We start from the raw sequence: 8,159 nt of genomic DNA on the forward strand, positions 1-8,159 counted from the left end.
CAGAGAAAGTCTCTCTAGTTTCCTGTGGTCTTGTCCCGGTGGTCGTTCTGAGACAAGTGTCCTTTACAGTGGATACTGTCTCTGGGGGTCTACTAGTCCTCGTCTCCAAGCTGTCTTTCAGGGCTGTATGAGGTCCTTTCTAGGTTCTCAATCCCCACCCCATTGCTGTGCTGGGATACATTACTGGATCCGGGTGACTGCAGTTGAACCATTCTGACTTGGATACAGACTCGGTTACTCTGGTGGCCACGTGTTGAACTTCTTTCGTACGACTAATGACTAGAAACCATGACTAATATGAGCGTAGATGCCAATGCGTTCTAAACGATGTAGGTAAGTACATTGGGTTGTTATGGGAAGTGTTCCCGGTTTCCGGGTTTGACCTAATTAAATGCAAGCCTAAAAATCCTTTATACGATTTGGATATTCAGAACGTGTATTAGTATGTTATGTGTAAGCCAGGATAAAGAGATGCGGTCTTTAATCTAGAGTTAACTATGCCGATTGTGTCCTGCCTCCCGAACTATGTTTAGGTAGTATTCCATAGTTTGGGCGCTAATAGAGAAGGATCTGCAGCCCGCAGTGTTGACTTTAGCGATATTCTATGGTATAGCATCAAATTGCCCAGAGTTTGGAGATGATTTTGAGCATTTTTGCGGACTAACTGGAGTTTGTTTACTAAGCTTTGCTAGAAAACTCACCCAATAGAGCATTACAATCCTAGTCTCAAGCCTTGACAGGTACTAACACCTGAGACCATGATTTAGACATTTCTGCAGTTGACATTCTGAGAGCATCGGCCATAATTTAGATAATATTTTTGAGATGGAAAAATGCAGTTTTACAAATGCTAGAAAACTTGGCTTTCTAAGTGAAAGGTTGCTACATCAAGATAAGCACAACCTTAGGTTGCCTAACTGCCTGACGAAGTATTGACAGAGCAGTCCACTCAAGGCGTTAACAGCTGTTCCTAAATGCTGTCATTACATGCAGAGCTGTTTTAGGCCCTGATAATTGAAAGACCGCTGGTGTATTTTCAGAATTTAGCATTAAGAAATTACTCGTCATCCAGTTTTTTTATATCAGCACTATGCATTTCCGTTTAGTTTTTGTCTAATTGGCATGTTTCCGCCAGGCCGCGATGAAAGTATAGAGCTGTATGTATCGATCAGCATGAACATGAGAAGCTAACATACCAGGTGTCTTCTCGGGGGTGTTGTGAAGTGATGGTGGCTCCTGGTGTAAGGTATGCTATGTAACAGCGTGTAGAGTAGTTAAGGTAGGGCAGGGTGCGCCCCTATTACTGAGCCTTTGCAGTAACGCCAATATTGCACTTGTGTAATGATACTGACAGCCTCTTCATTCCACTGCTTACGAATTGATAACTGGCGGTCATATACAGTAAAGATTGTACAAACCATGCTAAGCCGGCACTGTACCATTAATGGCAACAAAGTGTTCTAGTCTATGCAAAAGAATAGTGTGGTCAATAGTGTCACACACGCAAGCACTACGATCTATATAGCACTACCAAGAGAGAGTCAACCACGATCAGAGATAAGAGGCAGGTCATTTGTAAACTCCTAAGGAGAGCAGTCTCAGTACTATGATACGGTCCTAAAATCCTGACTGGAAATCCCACGAGATGCGCATTTTTGATTACTCTATAGGAAGGATATAAGTTGTGGCAGCTATACTACCTTTTAACCTACATTTTCTTGTCAGATAGTTCAATTCTGTACGCTTGCTACACATAGTGTTTAAGATAGCTCACTCGTTCAATCTATAAGGCAAGGGTGTGACTCACCGGAACAAGTTATAGGGAGGGGGCTGATTCACGTAGACTCGGCATTTTTTTTACATTCGCGTTTGGTTATTTTCCTGAAACCGTTACTGGACAAACAAAAAGTTCCCAAAATTTTAACGTAATTAGGTGAGAAACCTTTTTTCTTGTTAATACATGAATAAGATGCTCGCGAGTGGTAACTCCTGTAAACTTGGAAAACAATTGTTCAGAGAAACAACCTTTGATCTGATTCTGATCTGATTATTGCATGACAGAACGCTGTGGGAAATAATGAGATGATATGTTTATAGTTCTATTTAATATTGCGTTGTTTTATAATAAACTACTGACACTATATCACAAAAAACCAGCTGTATTGGATCTAATTTTGAATAGATATGTTAAAAAGATATGTGACTATACAAATGACGGAAATCCTAAGCCCGTACTGTTTGTTAGAAGATATGTTATTGTTTGTTGCAGACACACCCACTACATGAGGTCTGCTGACCCTCAAAGGAGTAAGGTGTCAAGGCGATACTGCTCTGCATCAGTATTAGATGCTCGATCTATAATATGGTGCACAATCTGAGAACTGCGTAATGCACTTCACTATACACCTGGGTCCGCCCTATGTACATTATGCCTGTAACAATAAATCTGATGAACTCGCTTCCTTCTCCAGTTTTTTAGTGATTCTCGGTTTCAGTGGGGCGGAGCCCACCTGAATATTTTTCTATTTTTTAGTTTAGTTTAGTTTAGGTTTATTATCAGACAGACAACTTAGGTTCACCACAATGAGCTAATGTACAACCACCTATTTTACATCAGTCTGAACAGGTGTAGGCTGAAACTCTTGCTTATAATGCCTACCCTTTTTAAAACATCTCATCTTTTGATAAAAAAAAAAAAAAAAAACTGTTGTTTTATATCAATATACTGTTGACAAACTAGTATAACTAGACTACAATAATATTATTTTGCCAAGCAATACAGTTCCACAATCCAAAATAACAACAAAAAGCAGCTTTCATGATTTTTGTCCAGACCTGCGAGTAGAAACCAGTGTGGAAACTGAGAATGTCAGTTCACGCTCTCCATATGCATAACAGCAGGTTTAAAATGTATGGGAATTAAAAAAAAAAAAAAAAAGGGTAAATAAAATTAGCCAGCATTGCACAAACTACACTTGGTTATCATTTCGTAACCGTTTATAATGTTTTTATTAGTTTACAGTGCACGTTTTGTGCAGTCGTCCCAGACTAAATGATTGCAGACATTCTTTGTGTAATGTTAGGATAAAGCACAGCAAACTTCAGCTAGTTATATACATCGATTTCAGTCCTTTTTTTCTCTTCATTTGTAGCTTGCGATGCTTTAAGACGTTGTCTTTTATTAGTTGTTATCATTTGTTGAATACATCACTGCCTGTAACAAATGAAATAAACCTATATAAACGTAGGCATATGTGTTAGACATATTTTTAGGTGTGATGATGACAAATCCATCGTCTTAACTTACCCTGTCCAAAATTCTCCATGCTGTCCGTGGGGTGTAAACTGATACAATCATACACCTGCTGAGCAGAACCTGTTGCAAAAGTTCTTCCTTATTAGTTATGACTACATAAGTATCACAATAAATAAAAATGGCCTCTACTGATCAAAAAATAAAATGGAATAAAGATCGGATTGCTGCCTTAATTATTCTTTTTAATAAGATGTTGGTAAAATGTGGTGTTGGTTGTGGATGTGTGATATTATTTGAGAACGTGACATTTTGTTTGTGTTTTAAAGGTATTAATTCAATAGTGATTCACACACAAAATCACTGGAAAAGGGATAGTTCGATTGAGGATTTTATTAATAAAGTAAAGTTCCCTGAATTTCGCGCATGACATCACTATTGAATCTTTTTACAAACACAAAAAAAATAAAGAAAAATATGCACCAAAACAAGACAACTTAGGAGACAAGAGTGTGTGATGTGTAATGTCCTTTGTAAAACCTGCTGTATAAAAAAATATGACATAATAAAGCTAAAAAAAATAATGTCTTGATTCTGGGCATTTAAGACATTGACATTACCGATTCAAAAGTTTCAAAGAAATGCTGTTTTCTTCTGAACGTTTGTTTTTCCCTTTCATCAAGGATTCCTTTCGCTAGAATAATGGTAGTATAAGCAAGTCCTTGCAGATGTGCCTTAACAGCATTAGGCAGATCGGAACCACTTCCTATACAGCGCAACCCCCACCACTTCTGTCCAAGCTCTTGTTCTCCTCCAGACTGGGACTATTGTAATGCGCTCTTGTTGGCGGCTTCATGTTTCAATCAAGCCTCTGCAACTGATGCCAGAAATGCAGGCCAGCAGAGTGGTCTTCAAATGAAACCAAAAAAAAAAATGTGGAAGTTACTCCCTTTCCTGCATCAGGTTAGATACTGGCTACCAGTAGCACACTCAGAATTAAATTCAAGGTACTGATGCTTGCGTACAAGACGGAACCACTCGGCGCTGCACCAATATACCGAAACTCACTACTTCACACTTATGTGTCCTCCAGAAACTTGCGTTCTGCAAGTTAACAACGCATTGTGGCGCCATCCCAAAAGGAGGTTCAAAATAACTCTCACAGACCCTTTTCCTGGACTGTTACCCAGCTGGTGGAATGACCTCCCAATCGCATTTGCACAGCTGCGTCCTTTAGGCAGTTTCAAAAAACTTGACTAACTAATACCTAGCACTGTACGTTTATCTTTTCTTGGCTTTTATAAAAAAAAAAGTTCTACTGTAACTGCACTAGAATAACTGAGGACTTGTCATCGCCACTTGTATGCTGTTGTAGTTACTCGTGTTGTCCGATTGCTTCTCTTGTTCTCATTTGTAAGTCGCTTTGGATAAAAGGGTCTGCTAAAATGCTTAGATGTAACTGTAAGGCTTTTTTAACTGTGATAATCAGAAATGTTACTTGTGCAGCAAACCGGCATATTAGAATGATCTCTTGAAGGATAATGAGACAATGGATAACTTGAGAGCTTGGACATCTGTAAATAAATAATGTCATTTCAACTATAAAATTTTGAAAAAACGCTCTACGGAAAAAAAAAAACGTGTTTCATAGGTTCAACAGTAAGTTTCCCCGTACTAATAAACAGGGAAAAAACTGTAAAAGATCTAACCAGACATTTATGTAATTTAATTTTAAAAACCAGTTTTTTAGAAAGTAAAAAAGAACAAAGAAATGTATAATTTACAGTCAAAATTGTAACTGATAATGCCAGAATTCCCTGCATGACACTCCAAATTTTGCAAGTATTTTGTTCAATGTTTTGCTTAAAATGTTTTTTTTAAGAGTTTTTGTTACAATGTACATTTGGGCTTTATGTTGATATCTTCTGTTGGTTTTAAGATTTATTTTGTATGAGGTTTAAGGATTTTTATTTTTGTAAAAAACCCTACAGATTTTTTTTTTCAAAATATAGACAATCACAGGCGAAAACCTTTATTTTAACTGTATAAAATTATTTTTACAATATTAAGTTTTTTCAATTTTTTAATCCACCATGATAGCTCTAAATGCAGTTTGTGAACGAAAAAAGAACCCTTACTAATACAAATCCAATCCTGAGAACAATATATCATTTGAGAAAAAAGCACAAGTACAAATGAACATTTGTAATAACTGTTAGTTTAACTATTGTATATATTTACATGCTTTGCTTTTTTTTCCGTGCCATAAAATGCAGTGAAGTATTTGTTTTCCTCATCTAACAGTGTACCAAAGGAAGGCTCACTTTTAAACGTCTGTCTATAACAATTTTGTTACAAACATCCAAACTTTGACTTATTAAAGGAACACTTTCATGCTTTTGTGTGGTCCTTAGAGTTCCTATTCATTTTTTACACATAGCTTAAAGCGTACAGTTTAAGAACCATCACATCAGCATAGATGAAAAACACTTATTCCACAAACTACAAGGTTTATTTCAACTGTTGACACTTACAACTAACAACAGACATAGGTTTTAAAGCATTGCAAGCTACATCACAACGAACTGAAATCAAAGAAATTATACCAACTATCTTAAGTGTGGCCTGAGTGTCTGCAAGCATTCAGTCAGTGACGACTGTAACAAAATGTGCGACTAATAAAAACCATATAAAGTGGTAGCAACAAGGGATGAACAAATTAGGAGTTTAGGCACAAACAAAAGGTTGTGCAACGCTTGTTAAAGACATTTACCTTTTTCAAAAATATTCCATTAAACCTGCTGAGATACAAGGAGCATGAAACTGAAATTCTCAGCGCCACCGGGTTTTCCTGTGAGGTGCTTCTCAGGAACACTCATGAACTGTCATCATGTATGCTCCGCCCACGGAAACCGAAAAATCTCAGAAACCGGAATGTTCTAATAACCCCGGCACACACAAGGATCAACTCCACATACTTAGAAAAAGCTAAGCACCTTTACACCCTTACATCGCCCTCATGATACAGGGGATGTCATAGTGGATATTTGTTGATACTGAATTGTGATTTGGTTTCGTGTCGTAACTCTTTCCAAGCATTGGCACTTCCTTAAGGTGTCACAAACCTCAAGACAACCCAATATATATATTTACTTGTTCTTTTGACAGAACTCGCTCATGTGGTTTGTTCTGTTATATCGGGCACAAATTACTTATTTAGTATTTCTTTTTATATCAGGTGGGAACGAAACTGTGAATTATTTTTTTTTTTTTTATAATTTGTATATTTTTTTTATTTTTTTATTATGGTATTATGGCTTGTTAATGGTTAATTTTTAATTTTTTAGTTTTTGCTTCTTACAAATGTGTGAACTGATACAGTAGGCTGATTGGAGAATTTGTGTTAAATTCCCTTGTGGTTAAAAGTTAATTAAACTTTCTCAGCAATTATTCTCTTTAGGTCAAAAATGCAAAAAATAAATGGTCCATCGCTGTTGCCTTCTGGGTATCATAATGACGTTTGCGCCGGTGTCATCTCTCTTGGCGTTATTATTTCTTATTCCTGGTTCTCACCTGGAAAAAAACTGTCCACCTCCATTTTTTAGACCAGATCAAACAATTCACAAATCAACTCTCGCCAAGAGCAATAACTCTGTAAGCTGAAAAGGCAGAGGAGACACCTATAGTTCTGTTATGATGGGTTTGGCCGGAAAATTATAGGTTGAGTTCAGTGACTGCCAAAAAAAAAGTTTTACAATTATTGAAAATTGTCATCTATACGGGAGCTAGAGCTCTCTAGCAATGAGGCAGATGATGTGGATATGTGTTTTCATAAAGCCCATCAGCTGGGATACTGTACCAACCTTCCTACATTCCCTCGGCCTCCGTCCACGAGGTGGATTTTGGATGCATTTGGAATCACCAACCAACACAAAAAGATACAGGGTATGGAAAAAAACTGTTCAATCTAGTCTAACTCGCAGCTACAGAACAGGATGCTGATATTCCCGTAACGGATGCGCTGATGACCAGGAAGAAGCCCTAATGAGGAATTTTGTGATTTCCCAACAAAGGAAAAACTGGTGTGATGGATTGTAAGTGTAACAATAGTCCCTCAACTGGTCTTGTCCAACACAAGCGAACATTTTTTACAGAGGAATTCAGCAAATTACATACCAGTGACTTTGTTCGGAAGGTCGGCCTATGCAAAGTGTTCATGGATAATAATGATTACTATCCAACCATGGAGCAGCTGCAAATTTTACCGTGCCTGTGAGAACTCCATTACACAAGGACTTCACCTCACTGAGAAGGATAAACGGGACGCTCGCGGCCAGTCCCGTCCCTGTGGTGTTGGGTCCTCCGAGAAGAAACTATGAAATCCTGTGTTCTTGCTGAGTCCTTCATTCAATGTGAAGGACGTTACCCAGATGCAAAGTCACTAGCCGAACTATTTGCTTCATCGGAACAAGGATGAAGATGCATATCGCAAGTACTGTGACATGGAGTGGAACCTCCTCACTCCAAAGTCCTCATTTCATAGTGTACGACACAAGAGTTTGATTCGCCTATTTGCTCTGCCTATGTGACAATTTAGCACGACACAGGGAATATCCCGAAGCTCATGCTATTTATGATTGGTACTTCAATTGAAAGTTACCTCAGGTTTTTCTTACATTATCAGTTACTGACTACAATGTTTATGAAATAGGAATTGTGTATGAAAAAAAATCTTGTCCATCAAATTGTTGGTTCATGGCATTGTTGTCCTATTGTTGTAATGTGTTGGTATGTTTGTGTTTTTTTTTTTTGTATTTTTATTAGGATCTGTTACTTTTGATCTTAAATCTTGTACCGTTTTGGTGGAAGTATTGTAATAATCATTGCTTAGGGAAAACGACTTAGT

General features: G+C 37.6%; 1 pseudogene; it reads left to right on the forward strand.

The window, feature by feature from the left end:
• The window catches only part of LOC122138312, a 9,498-nt pseudogene extending 1,592 nt beyond the window's left edge, over positions 1-7,906 (forward strand).
• Positions 7,907-8,159: the final 253 nt, after the last annotated feature.

Source organism: Cyprinus carpio, chromosome B8 (assembly GCF_018340385.1).
Source record: "Cyprinus carpio isolate SPL01 chromosome B8, ASM1834038v1, whole genome shotgun sequence".
NCBI lineage: Eukaryota > Metazoa > Chordata > Actinopteri > Cypriniformes > Cyprinidae > Cyprinus > Cyprinus carpio.